This window comes from Microcebus murinus, chromosome 3 (assembly GCF_040939455.1).
Source record: "Microcebus murinus isolate Inina chromosome 3, M.murinus_Inina_mat1.0, whole genome shotgun sequence".
In the NCBI taxonomy this organism is placed as follows: Eukaryota; Metazoa; Chordata; class Mammalia; order Primates; family Cheirogaleidae; genus Microcebus; species Microcebus murinus.
The window spans coordinates 3,235,809-3,263,295 of NC_134106.1; positions in this window are offsets into that span (position 1 = coordinate 3,235,809).

Consider the following 27,487-nt stretch of genomic DNA (forward strand, 5'->3'; position numbering starts at 1 on the left):
ACACTGACGAGCAGGGCCTGCTCCGCCGAGAGCAGAAACCCGGTCGGCAGGTTTCTTCAAGGACGTCTTCCGGCCGCCTTCCAGACTGTGCTCTCAAGCCCCGGCCACGGGGCATCCACAGCCCTGACCACTTCCTGCTTTCTCAGACGGCCTCTTTGGAACCCGGACTTGGTTTCACGTTTCTCTTCTCTGCCCTACACATTCCCCCTTCTCCACGCTCCGTACCCGGCCCGAGCGCCTGAAAGTCTGTACCAGTGTTTGGTCTTTTCCTCATCACGGAGGAGGCTGAGGCCGGCCTGTCTCAGGCGTGGCACCTGTCTGTCTCAGGTGTGGCACCTGTCCAAGACTCCACCCAGCCTTCAGACTCCCCTTCTCACACCTGAGATGGGAATCCTTTAGGTATCACATACCGACGAATGTCCTGTTACACAGGTACAAATCTGTTACTGATGCATCATTTTAGACCTTTCTCATGAAGGGAGATGAAAAAGACACAAACTGAATTCTCTGCACTAATGATGAATAAATGTCTCACAGCCATCCATGCCATCCCTAAATACAGATCTTACGGTGCCAACCTCCCCAGCATTGCTGAAGGGGGCTCCTGCTGCACACTTCTCTCGCTCCCCCCTCTGGTGCACATGACACAGAGTGGCCCGTGCATGGAGCAGCTGGAAAAATACAATGCTTGAAATGTTCTGAGCCAGCCCTTGTGATGTCGGATCCAGTGCACAGAGGGGACACTGCTGCGTGTTCTCTCAGGCTGTTGCCTTGCCTTATATTTGGGTGGGGCATCTTTCCCAACCCAGAGGTACATGGTCCTGGTGTAGAAACTTAATTCCAATTGCTGTTTCTCCTTTTGTGCTTCTCCTTTTGTGGTGGGTCCCGGAGCACACAAAAATGACAAGTAGTGGGTATGAGGCACGGCGACTTTTCTAGAATAAAACATTTGGCGATAGAAAAGCGAACAAAGGTTGTGACATGTTTAACCCGTCGATATTTTCTCTCCCTGCCCATGGAAGGGGCTCCTGGCTCTTCCCAGGGCCGTGGATTCGGAACTCTGAGCTGGCGAGGAACGTAGACCGAGGGGCAGGCAGCTCTGAGGACCAAGGAGATCACTAAAACAAGGATCCGCATGAGCTGAGAATGTGTGGCCAAGAACAAACGGCGGCACCAGTCGAAGAGTGGGTGGCACGTTGATGAGCCGGAAACCAAGCAGCAAAGGAGAAAAGCAAGGGACAGGCAGGGGTCCAGTGAAGACAGGCTTCGCTTCCAAACCAGCGCGTGGCCAGAACGGGAGGCGGCACTAAAGCAGAGGAGAAGATGGGAGAAGGGAAAGAACTCCTCCTCCTCTGCTGGCCCTGAGTAAGTGCCAAGAATGAGCCAAGAACTGAACAACCGCTGTTCTCTTTAATCCTCCTGATAGTCTTATCCCATTTAACAGACGAGGAACTCGAAGCTCTGAGAGGATAGGGAACCATGAGGCCCGGGTCTCACGGCTAATACAGGGAAGGGAGGGACGCGGTTCAGGAGAGTCAGGAAGATGAATGGAAATCGAAGAGGCAAAAGCGGAACAAAATATATCTTCATTTCGAGGTTATATTCTCTCTCTGTCAAGAAATTTCTTCAATGTTTCCTAGAGCCCAAATAAAAATTCGGGAGCAAATTACAGTAAAAGAGAGAGTGAGGGAGTGAGGCAGGAGTGACTGCTGATTCCTCCGGCCCTTGTTCTCCGCCAGAGGAGGCAACGCTGCAGACCCGCCGACCCACGAAGCGTGACCACGGTGGACACGTGTCCCAGTGGCTCAGGCTGTGCACGGAGCCTGCACACTGCTTGTTCATTTTTCATGGCAATGCCCACATTTTTAAAGTCCTGTATCACACTAATGCAATTCAAAAGCCTCCAAGTGAAAGAAAAAATTAGTCTAGAGTTGGATGTGGGAACTTACTACAGGATACGAACAATTACAAAGTACGTACCAATTCTGCCCTGTGTGGTATGATTATCCCCCATATTACAGGGGAGAAAACTGACGCAATATAGAGAATGAGCAGCTTAACCAGCATTCATCCGATTTGAAACCAGAAGGAACCGGGATTCAAATTGGGGTCTGGCTCACTCTAAAGCCTATGGTCTTTCTATCATATCTTCTAAATGTCTATCAACACGTTTCTGTGAATATTCTCTTGTGCCATGCCCATGGGGCATAATTCTCCAAACTCAAAGTCAAGCAGCCGAAGCAGTCTGACACAGCTAATGCCAAAAGTTGTTTCCCGCTTGTAGTTTTCTCGGAATCATCTGTGTTTCTCAGATATTATTCTGTACTCATGCTTTATCGTCTATTTCTCTGAATTTTGAAAACAACAAAAAAACCTATGGCAATTTCATAATTATATACTTATTTTTTCACAGTGGAATCAAGATCAATGCTGCAAATTCCCATGGCTATTATTTTAGACCTGCCATCGGGAAAATTAGAAGAGCAATTGATAGAACAGTGAAATCTCATCTTGCCGCACATTTTGCCCAAATCTATTTTTCACAGCCTTGTGGTGGTTATATTTTCCATAACACTGATCTTTGTGTAGACTGTTATGGTGAATTTCACAACAACTAATACAATTACCCCCGAATCTTAAAAGTGCACCACCTGCCTGCCTCACTGCAAGGCAGTGTGATCTTAGCAAGGAGCAGTTACTGGGGAATCTCACCGAATTTCAGTTTGATCAGGGAGTTCGGAGTTAACACATGTTAGCGGCGAGAATTATATTGAGTATTCTTGATTAACAGTTGTGCTTGATCAGGGATTTAGAAGTTAGCACCTGCGAGAAAGTGAGAATTGAATTTTGAATGGCTTCCCTGCACTGAAGAGTAGCTGTCTTGTTACTGGGTGGAGCTTAAAGTGTGCTAGGAGACAAGTGGGAAGCCCATGTGAGTGATGTCCACATGGTTATGTGTTTTCTGTTTCTGGAGAAAAAAGAATCACACCTTGAATAATGTTTTATTTCTACTTTGAATGCCTCCGGAATCTGACCACATGCTTCACATCCAACTTTTGTCTTGAATTTCACAAATACTTGTTGTTTATCCACATCTAAGGCAGTATGGCCCACTAGAAAGGCATTGCTTTTGGAGCTGGAGAGGGCCAGGTGCGTCCAGCTCTGTCACTTTAGTTGTACAAACGTGGGCATGAAATGTCCCTCTTGGAAGCTCAGTTCCCTTTAGTAAAGTGGAAGCTATGATATGGGCCTAGGTAAAGTGGTGGAGGGAGTTAATCTAATCTGGTAAGAATACAAAGCAGTTAGCACAGGAAAACCATGTCGGGTGGTGTCCTTTTCCGAGACCCAGATCCCTCCACTGTAGGTAAACTCGGCTCCTCACTATTCCCTAGATATATATGCCTTGTTATCTTGGCTTCTGTGATTCATCTATGGAATTCTTTTTACTTGGAATGTTTTTCTCTTCTTTTCCATTGGTTCAAGTACCTCCCTCCTTGGGACATACTTACAATAAACAACAACAACAACAAAAATCCATTGCTTATCTCAAATTCAGGTTTAACTGAGTACCTTGCATTTTTATGTGTTAAATCTGGCAAGTCAGATTCCAGAGGTCCTGACTTTTTCAACTTTAGGATTTGAGGTGAGATGCTCTTTGTGGGGAGAAGCCCCAGCCTCAGGATCCTGTCTTCCTGCAGGAACAAGCACCTCCTCTCTGCACCTGTAGTCCTCTCCTGACTTCTCTGGCTTTGTTCTTAAGGGTTTGCCCCATGACTCCCACCTTTCAACTACACAAGTCTTTGGCTTCCAAAAACCTCTTTTCTACTAGTCTCTCACTTTAGACCATCTCTGTGGCTCCACAGCCATGTATTGATGCCATCCACTCCCATCAGGGTTCATCATCGGATTAGTTTCATTAGCTTCACCATCTCTATTTTTTCTCCCTCTAGGCATCACGTGTCCATGCATCTCTTCTCCGAAGCATTCTCATGTTCCCCTAGAACTCTGAGTTTGGATCTACCCCGCCCAGCATCTCGACTGGTTCTTCATGCTGCCTGTCTTTGAGATTCAAGTTTGTCAGTTTTCCTCAACTTTTTCAGTTCACTCTAATCACTTCTTGAAACCTCTAAAGCCCTAAAATGTAATTCCAGAAAATATGGCATTGACTCCTACTATAATCTTCTATTATTATTATCTTAAACTAATAACCAAGCTTTGTAGAGATTTGTCAATGTGGAAAGTAAAATGGTGAGTGTCTGTACAGGAATTACACAGCCATGTGAGATAGATACTATCATTATTATATCCTTTTCTCATGTAGAAAAATTGAAAAATATCTTGTCTAAAGTCACATAACAGGAAGTGGCAGAACTTGGGCTTTCTATTATAAGCCTCTGGATGGTAGGTGGGGTAGTCTATGTGTCTGTCACTAACAGGTACTAATTGATTAAAAAGATGGACATGCTTGAAGCTCTGACTCGGGGGTGGGTGGGCAGGGGAAATATATGTAACCTTAACATTTGTACCCCCACAATATGCTGAAAAAATATAAATAAATAAAAACAAAAAGGTAAAAACTTACTTATAACAACTATTGTGATTAGTCATGTTCAGACTTGCTTTATTAAAAATATTTTGCTTATTTGTTTGAACTGGATTCTAAGTCTAAGCACTTAGAGTCCTTAGTTCATTATAGTCATTATGGCCTGTCAGTAAAAGTTAAAGTTCTTGGATTTCACAGGTATGTGTGAAATTTCCCAGAAGAGGACATGCTTAACACAACATTTTTACTGTGTGGCAGAATTTCAATAAGGCTAGATTCTTAAACTAAAGGAGTGATTTTCCTTTGTCTTGGAGCCAAGATGACCCTAATTAATGACTTTGCTAGCAAATGTTTTTTGCTTATAAGTATTTTAATTCAGATTTCTTTGCCAATTTGGGCATAAATATCCATCCAATACAAAATACATTGTCAGGAAGGATCTCTTTAATTCCTAAAGTTTATTTCCTCTGAATTTATTTAGCTATCCATTCACTTGCAGAGTTATTCATTAGCCACTTAGGTAGATAGGTAATGAGTCAACATACATTAATTAAACTCCTCCTCCGTGCCAGGCACTATGATGAGAGATAGAAACAGGGCCATGACTGAGCCTACAGAGCCTGGGCTCTTCCATTGAAGCTGTTCTAAGGAGAGAGAAATTAAGAAACCAGATGAAGGAATATATATGGAGGGGAGATGTTTGTGTGCACAGACGCACACACGTGTACATGCACATTCAAATAATCCCTCTAAAGAGAAGAAATTCAAGGAAAAGTGTTGTAGGCTCAGCCCTATGGTCTTATAAAGAATACGGTGGCACATGTTTTCTCAGAAAAGATAAAATTAAATTCGTATAACACAGTGTTTGAATCATATATTTCTTCCATTCTATCTTATGTTATCATTACTTGAGTCTTTGGATTGAATGGCCAAAAAACAAGAAATGATTGGGTACAGAGTTGGGGCATGAGTATAAAAGCATTTCTACCCCCTTTTGTTTACTGAGCAGGTGGGATTTAACGTTTTAAGAAGCTGAGAGGACAAGCTTTCAGCTTGTTGGACCCAATCTGGATCCAACCTTGTATCTCATGCTCATTCTCATCAGCGTAAGGGAAGGAGGAAATCAGTCCACAAATGCAAACACACAAATACCCACAATTCATTACACAGATTATTCTCTTGCTCAGGATCCAGGGACAAAAACTACATAAACCAAAGGATGCATCAACTCACTTAATATGGACACGGCATTGCTATTGAATTTGGAAATGCATATTTAAAGAAAAATAAAAGAATTAGATATTCTTAAGATATTTAATTTATAGAATGTGGTAAATTGACAAAGATCTACTGAAGAATATCCACAAACACATCAAACAGTGTATTCTTTAATTTTAAGGCCAAGGTTAATCAAATGCAATGCAACTATGGTGTTTAATAATTGCAACTTGCCATTTGTTCTGGGAATGCTGGTAATTCATGTAACTGTTAACATCAATAAATATAGTAATCTTTAAAAATACCCAGAAAAATATGTAGCTTGACTGGCCCAATAAACTAAGGCCCCATGAAATGCATGTCTGTCTTTTATTTTTCTGCAGGGAAACAATGGAGTTACAAACTGTTCACAAACAGTTTTGCAATAAAATTCAGAGTGATTGGAACATGATGGTCATCATGATATGTGGATGTTATAGCCCCCTTTCACTTTAACTATATGATTTAAATAAAATAATGGGGCCTGTATGGATTGCACAGAAAATCAAATCAAGGGGAAGCAAATAGCATTCACAGAGAAAGGACCAGAGAGAAGTTGAGCTCTACCGTGGAACTGGCTCAGTTCTAAAGCCAGGGATGGGAGCGAAATCCAAAGGAAAGAGGTTGTGTAAAGCCAGACGACACTGACGTGAATTCTGTGCTGGAAGGCTACGGCGTCTCCTTATGCTATTTTGGACTACTGTATGCTTGATGCTCTTATGCACTCTGCTAAATGTTTAATCTCTCATCTCAAGGAGAAGAAAAACCACTGGGGGGATAAATGGCCACAGAGGTCCCCTACATCAGACCTGAGTGAAGGTGGTGGTGTGTACAGGGGTATAGGGCCCCACACGCACTGGAACCCCACAGGAAGGATGAATGAGGGACAGAGCAGAGGGAAGGGAACACAAATGAGGCTCAGGATTAGGGAGCTCCTGTGATACAAGTTCTCTTTTGTCCACATGGAGACATTTTTGGTAGGACTGGGCTTCCCGTTTCAAGTCTAAAGACACTAAACATTCAGTGTTCCAATTCTTTGCTTCCACATAGAGGGCAGAATTAAGGTTCTATCCAATATCAAATTCCACCAGGTTTTAACTCCCTGAGGGCAAGGAGTTCTGGTTTATATCATACGTGCAGCACTTAGCTCAGACCCTCACGTGCTGTAGGTCTCTAATCAATGTTTGCTATGGTTGACTAGATGAGACCCTCAAAGATGGGCCAGCCTAGATGGGTAAGACTCAAGTTTCTCTTTCATGTTGCCTTCAGCCCTGACCAAAGAGACAGTGTCATGCAGATCGAGCACAGATTTAAGGAGGAACCCCTGCCCACCACCAATCTGGTTAAACTTGGCTTAATCCTCACATCAATGCTCTGTTAAAAATAAAACACTGCTTTATCATTTGTGTAAGTTCCTTTATCTCCTTATTGAGAAACACAAGCACAATGAGCAGCCTCTCCCATTTTTAGGTTTTCATAATACATCCACACGTAGCACATGCTCACATGCATGAATGCACACACACAGGCATGTGTGAATTCATGCAGCATGTCCACGTGTTGGGGACATTGGCTACTCTGTGTAGGATTGGGATGGTGTTGGCGGTGGGGACATGCAGTGAGTGGGATCCCTTGTCCTGCCAGCCCCTCCCCCCCTCCTGTTAGCTCTCCCTGCCCCCTTCTCACCCTCCTCTTCCTCTTCCCTCTCCTTATCCCAGCTGGAAAATTCCTTCTTTTACTCACTCTCCTCAGTTCTTTCCTCACTCACTTTCCTCAGCTTTCCTCGTTCTATTAAAAAGAGGATCCTTACAGAATAGTACATTTTGCTTAGTGTTGATTATTTCAAGCACTAATTGATGACTAATTGTTCCTGAGTCAACTTTTACAGTTTTTAATGTCACTAATAACATTGAGACATGACTACTTAGGCAGTTCTTTTGTCTATGATAATTTTTACCATGTTCCATTTCGGCTGTTACTCACTTATTTGGGTGGGGGGAGACGGGACATCTGTAGATTTCAAGAGCGTCCCAGGCCTTCTAACACAGAGCTGGGCTGGGAAGCGCTGGCGTCGTCCTACCACTGACTGGGAAAGGGATGGTCGGCAGAGCTGGAGGAAATCGGCACTTGGAGCTGAAGCGTCGGGATCACAGCTGCTGCCTACGTGCACAAACGTTTATCTTTCGCAACAGACCGCGCCCTTCTAGAGACAGGGCTCGTGCTGTCTGCTCACCCTCTGCGTCCCCAGCACTTGCCCCGCAGTCGGCATATGGTAACCCCACAATAAATGTCGAGTGAGCGAGTGTCCTAATTGGCTTACCTCATTAATAACGTGGTGATGATGTGTTGATTAGTGCATTGCCTTGTACTGAGTGGCACAGTGTATGGGACCATCTGCAGACAATGACTTAACCCAAAGAGATATCTCCCCCCCTCCCCCGCCACCATGGTGGGACAGGTGGGGGGGGGGGACAGGTTTTATTAAGCCTTTCTCTTTTACAGGAATTGTATTACATGGACAGCTTATTCCTATTAAGAGCAGTCTAGAGTCCTGGTATATTTTATTCTGGTAAGTGTGCATTAGCTATCCACTCCCCAGCTGGAAGGTGCAAGACTGGGCTTTGGAGCAATTATTTTAGAAATAGCCACAACATGGATAGTAGTTATGTATTTAGAAGTAGTTAAAGACATTTAGTGCTGGATAAGGCAAAAAAAAAATGTCTCGAATATGAAAAAATGGCCTTTTCATCATAGGCACAAAATACTGCATAATGGTAAAAATTAACTTATTTCAAAAAAAATATTTCCCATTCTCAGTATATTACTGAGAGGGAGTATGAGCACAGGAAGTATTCAGGTATGCCTCTGGCACCTACGGGATATTTGGTGAATAATGCGAACCTCATTCTTCACGCTCGTGAGCAATTAGGAAAGAGTCGGTGCCTGTTTTCTGTCTTTTTTCCCCATGTGTCCCACCTCTTCCTATTTTGTTGTCTTGATTTTTTTCAATGACAATTAAAACTGAATCCAATGAGAGAGAAGAGCTTTTTGCTTACTGCAGTTTGTCCTGCTTCGATTACTTTAAAGTGAACAATCACCCTCCCACCCCTCCCCCCCACCCCCACCCCCGTGCCCTGGGAAACGTGTTTCCTGAGGCCTGGAAAGGACGTGCCTGCTGTGTGCTGACCCAGCACTCTCCACAGGGCTGATGGAAAGCTACCTGGGCATAGCCATGGGTGTGCATCAACAGATCAATCTATATGTTCACCAGACCTAGGTTACCCACCAGTGCAGATCTTGTCCTCCCAGAGGGCTTTGGACAAAAGCTGGAGAAACTTTATGTTGTCGCCACTTGGGGAGGGTGGTGAGAAGGTGCTCCCAGCATCTATAGTGAAGGCCAGGGTATCAGAAAACACCCAGCGCAGGACAACCCCTAAAACAGACGGCTGTCCATCCCCAAATGCCATCAGTGCCCAGATTGAAGAACTCTGAACAATGTCTGCATTCATATCTATATCTTTAGGTCTCCAGGTGAGTTCTTATGAGAAGGTACACAGCCCTCAACAAGACATGGAGTTAGTTGTCTACATTTCTATCTGCTCCACTCTAGCAAATTCCTAGAGGACAGAAGCAGCACTGTGCCATCTCTGTACCTGTAGATAACCTTGCACAAACCCTTAGACACAGATGCACATTAACGTTTTCTGAAATGAAGTCAGAGGACCCGACACTTTCTGCCCTGAGTGTCTACCTCATTGGCTCTTCCGTGAGATGTAAAATAATTTCTTTTGCGTAGCACCTTGAGGGTCCCTATGAGTGAAAATAATAGCTTAGAGGCAGAGCACTGTAATCCTAGCTTAAGTCATCCTGTTACTTAATTCTCAACACAGCCCTAAAGCAGAGAAGGCTTTCTTTGAACAAGACTTCACCGAGAACTTCCTAGTCATCCTTGACTTCATCATTACCTTCCAGCATTCAGTTTGCCACCAAGCTGTGCAGGAATGACACTTTCCTTCAATGTCTATTGGAAGAGAAATGCCAATGACCACAGTGGGCAAGTCTTCTGCGGCCTGGCCTGCCCTGGCTCTCAGTCTCTCTGCACTCCCTGCTCTCCCCCACTCCAGGTGCACTGCACTCTCTCTGTGCAGGTCCCAAGGCCACCGAAGACCTCCACATCTCCACACCTCCAGGCTTTGGCGCGTGCTCTTTCTTTGTCTAGCAATGTCCTTCGCCCCTCCGGCTTCTTGTTTAATGTCTCATTATCTATCTTATTTGTCTGGTGGTCCTGGTCTCAGAACGGTGCCATCACCTGTCTCAGAACAGTAATCACTGTGTGGTCTGCGCCCCATTACATGCTGCACTGCCCAGCCCTTCACCGGAGCGTGGACAGAGACAGGGATGTGCATGCGCCCCACTGAGCGACAGGTGGGCTGGCAGATCTGGCCTGCCACATGCAGGTGGCCACACGACACACCAAAACAAAAGTCTGCTTGACTTCTGAAGGAGCAGAAACATCACAGAAAAAGTGAATCCTCCGTATAAGCAACATGCAGCTTTTCTCTGAAACCCACTGCAAATGTCTAAAACAGCGGTAATTACTAATGTGTTTGTTTATTCCATTTCCTTACAGACATGGAACTGGCTAACCAAGTAGGAGGCAGGAGGAGGGAACGGGGAAAGCTTACAGGGAAATTTACGTGCCTTCCACACTGATGCCATGTCTGGTAGGGATGTTTCGGAAAACAGAAAGAACCCCAGACTTGCACATGGATCGATCACCCGCGCACTCAGTCAGCCGGTGCCACTTTCTAAATGTGAGGAGTTGGGGGCATTGGCTGGGGGGAAGGAGGTGTCACTGTCACTGATCACATCCTCAAAGGATGCACTTCTTCGTGGGGTGACTAGAAAGAATCTGCTTATCCAGATACTGGACAGATGACAAGAGCTACCAAAGAAAAGATGACCCAAATCACACTCTGTGCAAGTCCAGAAGGGACACCAGCCACTCTCAGGTGACCAGAGGCTACTTCATGAGAGAGCTGGGGTTTGAGCTATGCACCGAATCCGACACGCAGTGCAGTGGGCTCGGTTGGCGATACCGCAACCAACTCTGAGTAAATTTCAAGGACATCTGTATGATTTTTATGATCTTCTCCCTTAACTACATGCTTCACCTTTTGAGTTACTTCCCAGAGATGGTGCATGTTCTACAGGACAAGGGAGCTGAGGTTCTGAAGGCTCCGGGCAGACTTCCTGACACTAAGAGTCACCGTCCCCACGACCTGCCCCAGTGCACAGGGCTCCTCCTCTAAAAGCCATGATCTCTGTTAGCAGGGGAACAGGGTTTGAGGCAGCTTCTCCCATTCTCCCGGCATCTGTAGTATTAAAAAGGTTCCTTCCTTCCTTGGCAATCCTCTTTGTCTCAATACCTGGATCTTGGCGCAATAGGCAACTGCCCCCAGACCAAAAGCCCCATGCAGTTTTGATGACACTTCTACTGTCCACCCCTTTTCCTTTGGAGATGCCCAACCTCTGTCATCTCCCTCTGCCACTCAAGAGGGGAGAGCTGCTCATGAGGACAGACTGTTTTATTGACATAAAGAAACAGAGAAAAGTGAAAGAAAAAGTGTGTTAAATCAGAAAAAATTAAAAAAAAAAAAACGCTTCAATCATTTATTCTGGGAAGGTGCGTGTTTCTGTGATGTGATAGGAAACCTGGGCAGGGCTGGCAAAGGCCACTTCCCCTGAACTCAACACAGCAGGTCCCGTGAGGACTTGCCATGCACCCTGTTCTCTGGAGCTCGGGCTTACGAGAGGGACAGAGGTGATTTTTCTTCCCTGGGTTTGGAGTCAAATAGCCTTTCTGCTCCCCGGCTGTGAGGACAGGAGCACCCTCCACACCCCCAGGTCTTTAACTTGGGGTCACCCATCCCCCCATGGGGCTGCCGTGAGGAAGCAGCGGATAGTGAGAGGACGTAGGACTTCGGTGAGTCTGAATTCCTTTTCCTTTTCCCTTGGTGAGCACTCAACACAATAGAAATAACAGCAAATAAACAAGTGATTTTGACACCCGCTGGAATGAAATTCCTGGAGCATAAGGAAAGTGTTCTTGAGGAGATGGGTGAGAAGTTTCCTGGGAGCTTTTTCACAGCCTGCTGGTCAGTTCCAGTTTGAGTGTAGAGGGAGGGCAGCCCTGGCCCTCTCTCCCCCGGCCAGCACCACCCTGCCATCCCAGCACCTGAGTCCATGCCTGAGGCCGGCTCAGAATGCTCCTGCGCTCAGCAGGTGCTAGTTACAGTTACTGCCACTACCACTACTATTACTGTGCATAGAATGGGGAAAAGGTGTCCAACTCCTTGGATTACATAGAAGGAAATCTGGTTTCTTTTTTGCAGGGGGTGGGGTTCTTTTGGCCAATATCTCCCCACTCCCACCCCCACCCCTGGAAACCAACTTTCCACTCTCTACTTTGATGAGTTCAAACATTTTAGATTTCACATGTAAATGAGATCATGCAGTATTTGTCTTTCTGTGCCTGGCTTATTTCACTTGACATGATGCCCTCCAGAGTCACCCATGCTGTCACAAATACAGTATTTACTTCTTTCTTAAGGCTGAGTCGTGTTCCCGTGTGTACGTACCACGTTTTCTTTTATCTGTTCATTCCTGGATGGACACGTAGGGTGATCCCGTACCTTGCCTATCGTGAATGGTGTTGCCATGAACGTGAGAATGCAGGCATTTCTTAGACATACTGCTTTCATTCCCTTTGCGTACATACCCCAGAAGTGGGATTGCTGGATCAGGAAATCTGATTTCTAATGCAACAGTTCTTGTGTGGGGATAATTTGCACCCCCATCCCCTAGGGGCAATTTGGTGTCGTCTGGAGATTTTTTTGGTTGTTGACATTGGTGGGTGCTACTGGCACCTAGTGGGTGAAGGCCAGGGATGCTGCTAAGGGAATGCCCCCCGGGAATGCACGGGAAATGCACGGGAAAGCCCCCACCACAGAGAATTATCCAGCCTCCAATGTCCATAACGCTGAGGTCCAGAAATGCTGGCCTATGACTAACGCCGTGCTTGGCCCCAGAAAGGGGACAGCGGGCAGCCCTGCTCCACCCACTCGGACACCGGCGTCATGCTCCCGATGCTGTCACACCTGGGCACAGCTCCGCTTCTTGCCTTGGCCGCACTTCCAGGGAACAAAACAATGAAAATCAATTTGATGTCATCAAACTGTTTTCATGGAAAGGCGCCTGCCACCCGGGAATCCTCACCCTGTCTCTCTTTTCCTCCTCCAGGGACCAGCCAGGCCCAGGGAGCCAGCCACGTCGGCGCCAGCAGCAGGCAGCGCCCAAGTCCCTGGAGGTGGCCAGGGCACGTGACCTTCTGCGGTCGTCTGTCTAGGAAATCCTGCCACTCGGTCAGCACAGCACCCAGGCCCTGCCCTCACCCCTCACTGGAGGGGACAGCATCACAAATAAGTAAGCAAAAAAAAAATAAATCCCGCATCTGGCAAGATAAAGCACGTCAGCTGTGCCTCTTCAGAGACACCGCCCGGGCGGGACCTGCTGCCACAGAGAGCATGCCTAGGGACGGGCGGAGTGGCGGGCTTGTTTCAGGGGACGTCATCTGTCAGCTTCTAAAAACCTCAGTCCTGAGTATCAAAGAATGTCACTTCCCTGGAGGAGGCATAGGGGGAGGTTCTTCCCCTGCCTTTGCCAGAATACAAAATTAGCAGCCACAAAAAGCCGGGGCTTACCTGGTGCCGCTGACAGTCCCAAAAGGTATCACCTGCGTGAACTGATTTCACTGCACAGGACTGCCTGCTGGGAGGGTGGCCCTGGGAAGACCCCGGTGGCTGTCACGGGTGCCCGGCACTCCGCATGATGCACTGCCTTGGAATCTCGACTCGGTCTCCCCAACGCTCGCTGGAGTTTTAAAACTAATAAGGGAACTCTGAGCTTGGGCTCACTGAGATGCCCTTTAAAACCCAGATGAACAATAATGTCCTCAACGTAAATCCGGGCTCCGGACTTTTTTCCTGCCGGTTTTTGAACAGCCTGCTCTGAACACCGTCTTCTTGTGGTCATTTCGGTGACATCAGTTGAAATTAGTGAAAGGTCCAGACTACGGGATGGTCAGACCAGCCGTTCCACCCAGGATACTTTGTAGAGTATCTGACTTTGTGCTGTGTCTGTGCTGACTTTAATGGGGTGAGAATACTTTGTCAATAGCCTAGTGGAATAGAAACTCATGTTATTTGATATAAATCTCCATTTAAAATTTTTGACGTTAGTTGTATAAAGAAGGCAATAATTTGTTCTATTTCCTTGCTTTGCGGAATGACAGTCCTAGTTCTTGAGACCTAAGTTCTTGAGAGTTAGAAAGAGAGAAGCTATTGGAGTTAGCCCCCCGGGTCCCTGCTCACCCCTTTGCGGGCCTGGCCCCACTTCCTCCCTTGTAGGCAGAGAACACAGACCCCACCTCACCCCACGGCTCTCCTGAGTCATCACTCACCAGGAGACCTGCTCTTCACCTCCCAGAGAAAAGTGGCTCCCAGCACAGGGTCCAGTGGACCTGTGGCAGTTGATAAATACCTAGTGAATGAAGGAGTGGATGCCTGAGAAGAAATGATTTAAGAAATCATAACTAGGGATTTGGAATGTGGCTGGAAACTTTTAATTCTTCAGTAAAAAAGAAAATTCAGGACCAGAGTTTAGAAATTCAATTTATATAGTCCATGAATTGTTCATTCCCCCCCCCCTACTCTAATGCCTTAGATAATTACCTGCCAAACAGTAGAAATTCAATAAATGTTGATGTAGAAGGAATAAAGTTTGAGTGCTCTTGAATCTTCAAAGAGTGAAGGAGTAAAATAGAAGTAAAGTTTTCTTTGGAGAATTAAGTCATGAGCATAATTATGAGTGGGCAAGTCAAGTTATTCTAATAATAGAGTTGACTAATAAATGCTACATACCATGAACTATTTGACAAAAGATTCCTCTTGACATTTCTGAAATGAGATAATGACACAACAACCCATGCTTTAGCAACCTTGGTAGGTTTAGTTAGTGTCCAGGGCTCTGCTCTTATTGCCTCACTACCATGTTTCTAATTTTAAGAGATTCTATGATTTTCTAACACATATATTCAGTGTATTTGCTGAATATTTGGAGGGAGGAAAATTTAGGATCCAGAAGGAGACATAGAAAGATATGTTCTGATCAACTGAAAAAGGATTTTATAGACGTCTACGTTCCCTGGTTTATAAAGTAGTTAGTGGGTGAATCTAACATGAAATATGTCCTTGGCGTTGGTATTAAAATAGCGATATTTACATCAGTCATAGTCAGGGGGCATAAAGGGATCACAGAACTCGTGGAGGACACAGCACAACTGGATCTGGAGGAAGAAGTGAGTGTGCTGAGCCCATCCTTCCTGTGCTGATGCAGCAGCAAGACACCCAAAGCTCAGGGGAAGTACTTAGAACAGAAATTAAGCTTCCAGCAACAAGAGCTGTGTTGCATCAGTTTGCACTCAATTAGGCCAACGCACAACACAGGAGGAACAACTGAAACAGCATGTTACAATAGGGAGAGAAGGATGTTTTGAGCACCTGCAAAAGATCAAGTCTGTGAACGTGAGTCCATCACCACAAGAGAACACGAGTGGGTGGTGGGAGAAGACGAAAAGCGTCATGAGCTGCTGGAAATCTGGGATCCACGTGCTGCACAAGCCTGCATCTCCGTGCCCCCACCTGCAAATTAGGGTGTAGGCCTGCATGGTCACCTGTGATCCTGCCGTCTTCCTATGACCCGGTATGAGTCTGCAGTACTATTAATACATGAGAAGGTCAAGTGTGGCAGAAGCCCGGGCAGCACTAGCCCTACAGCATTGCGAGAACACAGGCATGGATGATTCATGTTTCTCCATCTGCCCCGGTGCCTTGCTGGAAGATAGGGTTACTACTGCTATCGTATTGATATTTGTAGTAAAAATATTGTTGTACATCAAATCTTTCTGAATGATGATCCACTATCTACTGCAGATGTATCACCTGACAAACTCCTCCCAAACTGCATCCCTTAATCTTTACCAAAACTCTGAGGGTTAAAATGTCAATTATGCATATTTATGCAGCTTAGAATGGTAAATAAATTACCAAAAGTCATATAACTTAGATGAGGTAGATTCGTATTTGCATGCTTTTCTCATCGGATTCCAAATTCCGCATCCTTTTCACCTCTGCACTATTTAATAAATGATCACGTAATTTTAAAAAGTGAAGATATATAAATGGTGAAATGATCAAATATGTGAAGGGAGAAAATTTTAAAAAAAAGGAAATTACCCTCCCCAAGGGAATATACTTCTTGCAATTATCCAAGTCCTAATTTTTAATCAAAATACAAACAACAAGAAAACAAAACTTCTAACTCTAATTGACATGTACAGTCCTCTACTGATCATTGCAAATATATAACAATGGAGAGAACCTTGGCAGAGATCCACCTGTCCTCTCCTCTTCCCTCACTCTCTTCTTCTTTTCTCTTTTACTTCCCTCATTCATTGGTTCATTCATTTTATTTTTCAGGTCTGTTAAGATTATAGCTTATTTGGAGAATAAATTATATGAAGAGAAGTGGTGGACAATGAGTTTGGACAGGGAGGTCTGAGTTGAAAAATCATGCATTCAGATAGGTGAGCAAACACAAGGCAACAAAGGTCAGCGAGCACAATTTCCCTACTTCTGGGATGATTCCCCTACTTCTGGGATGTCAGAAGGAGGAACTGAGTTAAGATTGGACACAGGTTTGATAATTTCACACTTACTTGAAGACACATTGTCCCCAAACTATACTCACTGAAGAAATTGGTTATTTCCATTGTATTTCATTGATATAAACTATTCCCAAAGAAAGGAATTTGGCCATCTTCACCCTGATCTGTTAGTACAATGAGTTTAGGGACCTCATGTGACTGTTTATCACTGAACTCCATTCACCTAGCCCAGCTCCTGGCACAGAGTATATTCTTAATACTTATGTATTTAGTAAAGAAATATCTTTCTTTATCTATTTTTTTTAAATCTGGTCCCACAAGAGCGAATGCTCTGGATCTTTGAGATCAGGATAAAGAAGGAGAAGATGAAAATAAACAGAAATGTTACAGGTACAAAAATCAAAACGCATCTTCTCAACACCTAGGACTGTTAGTATTCTGAGGTGGAGTTACAGATCAGTGAGGGTTGCGTCATCAAAGTCACCTTTTCAGTAAGAGATGGAGCTGAGGCTTGAGCCTTGAGCTCTGCGATTCTAAAGTCCTTGCCCTGGACCTCATATAAAGTGCATTTGGCAAGGGTTTTGGATTTTGTAAGTCTATTCCTTGGGATACAGAGTTCGTTGTGGCTCCATCTTGGAAACAACTTGAAAACTAGCAGAGGCACTTGTGTTACTACAGTGCACAAGGTAAGCACACAGCAGGAGTCACCAGGTCGCTTGCTGTCCACGATTCCATGCGTTTCTTCTTGCTAGCACCTGCTGGCCTGGACCTTGAAAGCCAGGATTTTATGTTCTTTTCCTAGGACCATGCTCCAGCCTCTGCAGCTCTTTGGTGTCCTCCTGATGGCATGTGTCTGACCCACCCATCAGCCTCACTCTTCTTGGGGATGGAAGAGACTGCCATGTTGTCACCTCTCCAGGTCAAGGGAAGAAGACATCATCGTGGCTAAACAGCCTGAGCTCCACAGTGTCTTACAGGAAAGGAAGCTGGGAGAAGCCATGGTGATGCCAGCCAAGTGAGCTAAACTGAGTGCAGTGGCACAGGGCAGCCTAGCACAGTGGCCAGCAATGGGGATGAGAACCAACTCTTGGTGTGAATCTCTATTTATTTATTTATTTATTTATTTTTGCTTTCAGCCAGTTAGACCAGGTGCACGTTAGTTATCTACTCTCGGTGTCATTGTACAAACAGGGTTAGTGGAGGTGATAAAGACAGCTTTTACCAGAGAACTGTACCAACATTACATGAGATGAGCTGTAGATAGTTCCATAATATTGAGTGCACATTTGTTATCACCTTTGACTAAGTATGCACTGTAATAATTGTTTTTCTGTATCGCATTAATTCTTAATAAGTGACATTTTTATTTAATAATTAAGATTTTATAGACAGTTATAACAATAAGGACAATAAATGTTACCTTCCTTTCCTTACCTACTGCCCAGTTGGGGATTATGTTTCCAAATATTGACCAGACACAACAGATATTTTTTTCTGTGAACAAGGTGAGAACTGTTAGCCTCAATACTATTTCTTGACCTCATCTTGGAAAGGACAAGAAAAACACAAGAAAGCGCTGAATTTGGAGGAGCATGTGTTCAGCACACATAGTTCCAGCTCCGTCTGGAGGGGCTTCATTGCTTTCTGTTCGGATCTTATTTCTTTTTCTTTTCTTGAGTCACATTGACTTCGAATGCATTGCAGAAATTATATTATCCTTTTTCTTTCTTCCTGGATGTATCTATCCCAAAGTTTTTACACTCCTCAGATATGCATACCACCAAATTAATGTTTGTGAAATAGTCAGTGTGGGCTTTAAGAGCTCGGTTGAGACTATCGCATTGGATGAGAAGATGGAGGTTATATATTTGTACAATTGTGAGCTTCTAGAGGGAGGGACTCTTCATTCCATCAGCAGCACAGTACCTGATACGTAGCAAGTGCCCAAGGAATGTTTGTTGAACTGACAGTGTGAGCATCAGATTGTCATTTTTATCTTGCACGTGACAATGAGGAGCTGGAAATTAGTGTGGAGATCTGAGGGAAATGACCCATCTTTATCACCTTCCCTATGCCTCTTCGTACTTAATATATTAAATTGCGTCAATTCCTCATTTAGATGGCTGCTAATGGAAAAATTTATGAGGGAAAAGAACTGTATTCCTTGTTGCATAGGCAAACAAAAAATAAACCCCTGAGAGAGTAGACCAGTTGTCCAACATCAAATGTGGACATTTTGATGTGGACCCTACCTTTCATCCTGTGATATTTTTAAACTTGATTTTCATTATCAAAATAGGAAACATTTCAAGACAGTTTTTATCAGATATGATGTTCTCATATTATAAAATGAAAAACATCGTTTAAAAGCAGAATAAAGTGAGCCCATGAGATGGATTATCAATTCGTTCCAAATGTGTATCTCTCTTTGACTCCTCTCTAGACAGAAGCCACCCTGTGATCTTCTCTCCATAGACACACTCAAAGACATCCATCACCACTTGGCCTGTGTCAGAGAGCCGGTTGGGGTCTTCAAGGCTCCAGTGGATTACCATAACTCTCACTCTTGCTGTTTTTCCTAAAGCATGCACAGAATTATTATTCATAGATTGTTGGGAATGAAAGGGACTTTTAAAATTGCCTGGTTCAGTCTTCCCATTTTATTGATAAATCAATGAAAATCCAGAAAGGCTGACTGTATCACCTGTGATATCACAGCTACTTCTAGCACCTGAGAGCTCTTTACACAGCACAATGTCTTCATAAAACTTACTCTAGCATCACAAGCTCTCCCACCATGGTTTGTGGGATGTACTTCAGGAAAGCAAGCTATTGGATATTGTCAAAATACATCCTCCTTTCTGCTGATTTCTGAACTTTTCTACCCTAAGTTTACCCCTGTTATTGACAGAATATTTAAAGTTGAGGACAATTCTGTATAATTAGTGATTTATAAAGATAGAACAGAATGATATCCCATACCTCTCTTTCAACAACGAATATTTTCTAGAGTTGGAAAAGTGATTACTTTAGATGATGGAAGCCCATTAATTATAGTTTTCATAAGAAAATCACTATATTTTTGAAGAAATATAAAAAACACCCAACACATACACACACTTTCTTATTAAGAAACTGAAATATGCTCCAAAAGTTAGCTGCAAACATTGAGTTTGTTTAAAAAGTTATATATATATATGTATATATATATATAAAATCATACAGTAGAAAAGGTATATAATAGAAAAGATTAAAAATTTTACATCTTCATAACATTAATGTGATTTTTGTATAGAGGAGGTAAAATAAAAAACATAAGAATGCATTTAATATATAATTTCAAATATTCAAAAAGAAAGAATCTAAAATTTGTATTTATATAATACAACATATGTTAGATTATACTCTGCATTCATAAACATTAACTTACTGAATACCTTCACAAATTCAGGGGTTTAGATAAAGAGTATGTTAATGTTACTTTTACAGAGGAATTTGCAGGTCATAGAGATTGACTTACCCTAAATCAGGTAGCAAGTGAGTGGTGAGGCTTCAGATGTCTAAGCTTTAACACAGCATTTTATCACAGATCTCAATTGTTCCCAGAGAAAGAGGAAGTATCAGTGCAAAAGACACAGGTTACAGGAATGAAGTCACATAAAAATGTGGACAAAAAAAAAAAAGCTTACTAACAGCTAATAATTAGTGATATGAAGAAAACATCTCAATTTGTTCACAAAAAACTTTCAGTAAAGAGGAAATAAAATCCACATGAACATATATCTGGAACTCCATTTGTTCCTGAAAAAACAAAAATGATTAAAACACACACTTACTTTCCTAGTACCTACAAATGAGAGACTGAGTTTACAGTCTAACAAAATGTGAAGCTGGGAACACAGGATCTGAGAAGAAAGATTTTAATTGTGTATCCCTGGTTAAACAAAAAGGGATATTAGGTCAGTATTAAATATTAAAAGAACAATTTTAAAGATTGGTATTTCAAAATTGTTACTCATCTTTTGAATCTTATTTTTTAAAGAAAATAACAAAGTTATTCTAAGAGTAAAGAGTTAATTTTATGTGAATTTAAATTTAATGATCATTTGAATATTTGACCCACATGAATTATACAGATAATTTACAATTAAAAGTCAGAACAAGTACTTCCTGATCTAATGGAAAAATATCTAAGTTTGTCAGACATTATATGCTTCTCATACAAGTTTCATACATACACACATACATTATACAAATACAGATACAGTTATGTATATCAAAGGGTTGTAAGAGAATTATCAGGTGATATATCCTTAGCAGATGAATGAAGCATCAAGAAAGTTTTTTTCAAATTTTATTAAATACTGGAGGCAGTTTACAAGGTTTTAAATTTTTTATAAAATATGTTATATTTATTATGCAAATTTGAAAATTACAGTCAAGAATAACATAAAAATCAACTTATTTTCTCTGCATGTATATGGAGCCATTTTAAAATAAAAACTGGGATCATAATGCTATTTAAAAGCAATTATATATTCTTATGTTCCCATGTAATTTTTTTGAAAGCATAATTTTAATGAAATATATAGCAAAAGTTTATATCCAATAGAGTTATTATCAATGTTTCCCTATTCTTAACAGAGAGGAGTGTGACAAGGCATCTTGGAAAACTTGGGTGGAGGAAGAGTGCTTAGGAAGTCCGGCCGGTGGAGGTGTTGCCCTGGGAGGGAAGTGTGGACCTAGGAGGGGCTCGAGCAGGGCAGATGAGAATTGTGCAGACTGCTAGAGGCCCCAAAATGGCTTAAAACTCTGCACATCCTGAAGCAGAAACTTTGAATCCCAGGGTCAATTGATAACTGCTAATCAGCTAGGTTAAAAAACATTTCTAAGTTTTATAAATTTTATTTCCTTAACTACAATCTTTAAACTGAATCTCTGACCTTTGTCTTCACTTCTTTTACATAAATTCTTCTTAACACCTCTCCTTGGCAAGTTACCTAACATCCCTCATCCACGTCATGAATTTACCAATTGGGAATGCAAGTATTTTAATGTATATAGAATACCCACATAAACCACATAAACATATGTTATGGCTAGCTTAGTCTATAGCATTCAATTTAAAAGAAATTGTCACCCACCACAATAAAGGTAGTATTTTGCCTACTGTGTTTATAAATGACCTGATAATTATTAATATCAACAACTAATATTAATAATTATTGCAGTTTGTTAGGTAAAGCATATAATTTGACTACTTCACTATGTTTTCCTTTAATCCATCTTGAAAGCAGAGAGCCATACTTCATTATCCACAGGGTCTGCTGCTGGAGACATGAGACTGTGTCAGGTAATTATTCCTTTCGTGGAGTTCGTGCTTGAGTGGCCGGTCCTCAATGAGTAAATGCCCTCAACACTGAATATTTTTCAAAAAGCCTTGCATGACAGGTGAATGGCTTTTATGCAGTGGTGAGATGACGCATGAGGAATAGTAATCTATTATAAATTTTCTATTAAAATTAGCAAGTAAAATAAACCATGGCTATTCTAACCTCTTAGGTGAGAGAGGAGCAAATGTGTAGCTAGTGACTTTTTGGAGAGCTCCACCTCTTGTGGTTCATGCTGATTCTAAATTGCCTGAGAGTGAACTGGAGACAGCACAGAATAATAATCCCACATGTAATGTGCTGATAATTAAATCCCTCTGACAATTACATCATGCATTAGCAGGCTCAGCCCAATCCATTACTCACGATCACTGTCTTGGACAAAACAAAATGGGTACACAGGGGGCCATCCGAGCGGCAGATGCTCCTCTGGAAGGAGGCAGCCAGATTCTGTTTACGTAATGCGATCTGCAGAGGCTGAAGCAGGGGCTCCCTCCGCCCTCCCCAGGGAGCACCAGGTTCGCAGAGATAATGACACCCAACCTTCGCCACCTGCCTGGCCTGGTCTTGTTGCCAGTCTGAGAAAGTGCACGGCGAAGGTCAAATGGTTAGTCGTGAATGGTACCAGCATATTCCAAAAAAGATTTCTGGTGATTTTGCTGTTATTGAAAGGTGACAACGATCTGATCTTAAGTCTCATGGAACAAGGTTCTCCGTTTAGAAAGACCCAAGCTGTTATTTAATTGTTGTATTGAAATGTTACTCTCTATTTGATAATTTAAAGATCATTCTAAAATTGCAAAAGGTAAGTTAATGCACAATTACAGTCTTAAATTACAGGCATTCTATCTCCAAAATAGACTTTCTGTGTATGCATGCACACACACACACACATACACATACACACACACACATATATTATTGAAGGTTTATATGTTCATGAATTTAACAAAGGAAGTTAAGACATTTCCTCAAAATTTATGCAGACAATATGAGTAATAACAACTTAGTACTTACCAGATATATCCTAGAATGGTAACATTGTTTTTAACAGGAATCCAAATAGCCAAAATTGTACAGAATTTTTTTCAATAGATTTTTATAATAAGAGAATAACAAGAAATTATTATCATATATTCATATTAAAATCAATGAAAGGCAAGCAAAATTTTAAAAATTAAGTTAAGCCTGAGGTTTTGAATCTTTTATTTTGAACTACATGTTCAGTATATCTAATCTTATCTTTAGATGAATACTAGAGTGGTGGCTCTGAATTTTTTCTGGGGAATACTCATATCCAATCAGCTTGTACTTACAAGATCAAACCAGTTATTCTACGCTTATGTCAAACTATGGTCTATTCTGATTGGCTGGTATATCTGCTTCACTGGTTTTTAAGTATTTTGACTATTATTTCTGCTTCTAAACTGCAACACTACAAAAAATTATTCACGTACATTATGATCTAGTAGCTCAGAAAGGGATGTGAACCCATATTTTAAAAAATATTTCTAAGACAAACATAAAACACCAAGGGCCTAACTCGGTGTTGGAAGTCACACAACCATGGGAGGAGGGTGCAGGGAATTGCTGGAACAGCTTCTTCCCAGGAAGCCTGGTACACAAATGCGTGGGAAGCCATCTGTTCCTATCTGTAGACCTGCTCCTTGGGGAGCTCTCTCAGTCTGGTTTGATCCCTGGAGACTGAGCTGGTGCCCTTTCTGAGCGAAGCCAGGAAAATGTTCTGATTATCCACCTGGCTCTGGGGCCACGCTAGCCTGATTTCCAATCCTGGTGCTGCCATTTTCTAAGTGAGTGATCTAGAGTGAGCTATTTATCCTCTCTGTGCTGTGGCTCCTATCTGCATTACTCAGGATTGGATAGGCTCTGCTGCTGTAATAAACCTCAAGATCCCAGTGACTTAACACAGTATGTGCTTATTTTTTTTTGCACTCATAAAGCCCAAGGCAGGTCGGAATTCCCTGGGGGCAGCTGCCTTCCGCACGGGGGACCTAGAGGCCAAGGCTGCCTCCGTCAAACGATCAATGCCACTGCATGTCATGTGAAAAACAGGCACTTCTTCTTAACTGCCTCTGACTGGAAATGACAACAGCTCTTCTGCTCACACTCACTGGCTAGAACTATGGCAGTGGCTACAGAGCAGCTCTGAAGGGAGCTGGTGGTCTGTCCAGGTATCTAGGAAATGCAGAAGAACCAGTAGCAAGAGCACCAGTGATCAACATGCAATATCTCACCAAGGAAAGGCTTAAAAATGGTATTTGTCAGTAAGTATGCAAAACATGATAATTATTATTATACTGTAGCATTTTATTTTCAATACTAGTGTTAAACTTCAAATGCGTAGGAGACGCATTTATCGGTCCCCTCTGCACAGTGTCCACGAAGACGTGGGTGCCTTTCAGGACCCACTTTGGACAGCTGTTCCTCCCCTGCTGTCTTTTCGCGAGATGTCTGTGCATTCAGCAGGTTGTCTTTCTGTTTGGCTGACCAGCCAAAGCCAAACGGTGAAATCGGCGGTGCTCGCCCCCTCCCCTTTCAAGCCAAGCCCCCGACACTGGCTGCTGCCTGCCGTGCTTGCCTTTGAGTCCACACCTCCCGGACCTGCCATTCACGCGCCCCTGCTTGCCTGTCCATCCCACACCCTCCAGGCAAACGCAGCCCAGCCTCCACGTGCGGCTTTCCATAGGGCCCAGGAGTCAGGGCAGTAGGGAAAATTAGGAGAGGCTTAAGGCAAAACAGATGGAATTCAATTTTGAACTGGGGAAACAGAATCACTGTCTAAATACCCTGTTAGGAAGGTTGCGCTGAATTAGAGTAGGAGATTTTGGAGACACATGAGGAGGTGAATTCCAAGCACAGAGTGCAGGGAGGGGACAGCAGAGAAGAAACTAAGCTCAATGGCTGTGCACTGTGTGAGTTTAACCCATGTCCCTCCTGGTCTTGAGATGACTTAACCTCGACTCTAACAGTATCGGGTTAGACTGCTGCAGACCTAATTACCATCACAACTAATGGATTAATAGCACTGGCCAGCACTTTAATGAACTGCTGTTATTATAAGGCAACATGACAGGCTGGTAAAAGAACAACCTAGCAGCAAACTGATAAGTCTTTTAGAATTCCCAGAAAAGGACAATAAAATAGAGGAAAGAAGAGAAAGGAAATAGAAAAGGTAAGAAGAGATAAGAAATAATGAAGGGAGGAAGTGAGGAACAGAGCTCCAGGCTTGTGGGCAGCCGTGTTCTTTCCAGATGTTTGATCTAGTTTTCTTCTGTCCTGTGAGAATGCCCAGTCATTTACAACAGCTATTTCTTCCTTCCTTACCATGGGGCTTCAAGAAAGCCCTGGAGAATCATGAATCAATCATGTGTTCTCTAAATACATCCTTTTCAAAGCTATATATGTTTAGGATTCATTTACTTGGCTGTCAATTATTACCTTTTTCTCATTGAGTGAGACCTTTTGAGTATTGTGTTATCAGTCTCTGTAGTCTAGTAGGTAGAACCCCTGTGCTCTGGAAGTTGTTATGGGTTTTATATGACATTGTAAAAGACATGGCATGTTTCAAAGGCATTGTGAGAGCAGAAAACGTTATTTGATGTGCTTAGCATCTGTCTGTATCTGAGTAACACACGTGTTCATGAAGCAGATCATACGTGGCAGGCAGTGTGCTAAGCACTTGCATCATCTCACTCACTTTTTCAACACAAATCTATGATGTAAGTGTTATGTTCTCCTCACTATAAAGCTAAAGAAATAGAAGACAAGAGCATTTAGTGAACTTCTCCAGTCACACAGACACAGAACTAAAAGTTTCCCTACGGGTCAGACACCGAACCCTTGGCTCGAGAGTTAATTCTCAGTTCATTGTAGGAAGCATGCAAGGCGCCACCTGCCCTTTCTTTCCTTAGATAAAGAGTGTGTGTGACACAAGAAGAGGAGGCTGTTTGCCAAAACAATGAGGGTAACCCCATCTGAGAGCCAGTGACCAGCCAGAACTGCAGAGCTGGAGAGCCCTGGACAGGCCTCGGACATGGGAACAGGACCGTCTTTTCAAAGACCTTGACACAGCTAATACCCTATGTGTAATTCCGACTGCTACCCTTTTAATATTACAGAATTATGCCACGATTTATCTCAGATGAGAATGGGGGCATTACACCCAGTGTCCACAAGTGGACATGTATTCACATTTTTTCCATTGCTTACCATCATTCAAAGACCACATCCCAGCTCCTGAAAAAAAAAAATCCTCTTGCCTACCGGATAAAGTTTTAAGTCTCCAGCACTCGAGGAGCCTCATGGCTCAACCAGCAACCATGACATTCCCAGTCTCACCTCCTGCCTCTTTCCCATCCACCCCAGACACTCACCTCACACAACAGAAATGGCGCTGTCTAAAATGTCGTGGATCTTTGCACATCCAAATCTTTACTGAAGCTGTTCCTTTACTTACTGGCAAAATGCTTAGGCTCCTCAAAACTCAGTGTAATCGCCAGATTCCCTACAAACGATTTCTCCCCGCCCCAGGCAGGATTTGATGCTCACCCTCTGGCTTCTCTGCTTGGTTTTCAACTGCAGCACTGACCACGTGGCAGTGACCACTGCCCGTGTCCTCATTCTGCTCTGCGCTATGGATTTCTCAAGCCACATATTAATTTTTGCACCCTCAGAGTCTAGGGCGGGCAATTAAGCCTCCTGTGAACACGTGCTGAAAGAGGGGCACGCGCGCGCACACACACACACACACACACACACACACAAAACCTAATTAATAACTGACTGAATTCTAGTCGTGATTCCTCTCAGGTTCACTGCTTCACTTGAGCACGTTCCTAGACCCTGATTTATCCCTGGAAAGATAAGAGTGGTGCTTTCAGGGGTTCGGGGATGCGAACAGTGACACAGCGCTGTGGTACTGGACACCTCTCAGCTCAGGAGTGCACTGAGTGAGTGAGCAAAGCTGTTTTCCCGGCCACCCTCCCGCTGCTCTTGGGCAATAGTCCGGCAGGCTTGAGGCTGTGCTGTGCGTCCCCATGTGAGACATGTGCAGTCCTCTCTGCCATCATCTCTGGGCACCGAATAGAGGGGACAGGGAGAGCCTGTGCTCACACCCACTTCTCTACTCCGTGAGTGCTGAGACAACGTGCCACCATCTCGTGGGAAGGGTGAGTGTGAATGACACCTGGGGGAAGGCTGGACACCTGTCGTCACCGTGGATAGGACACCAGCATTTAATACGATTATAGGAGAATGGAAGCTGAAAGAAGCTGTGAGCCAGAAGAGAACCAAAAGAAGCCACTCCCGGTTCCACAAACCTGTGAGAACTGAGACATTAAAAACCTCCTGCCTTCTAAGCAGACCATAATCTACTAGCCATACCGGGTAATTAATAGCACTTGGGCTTGGGACGATGACAGCCACAGTCTTCGGGGAAAGGCGGCTGGGTGGAGCACATTTTTGCCCATCTGCTGTCTAGCACCAGCTCTG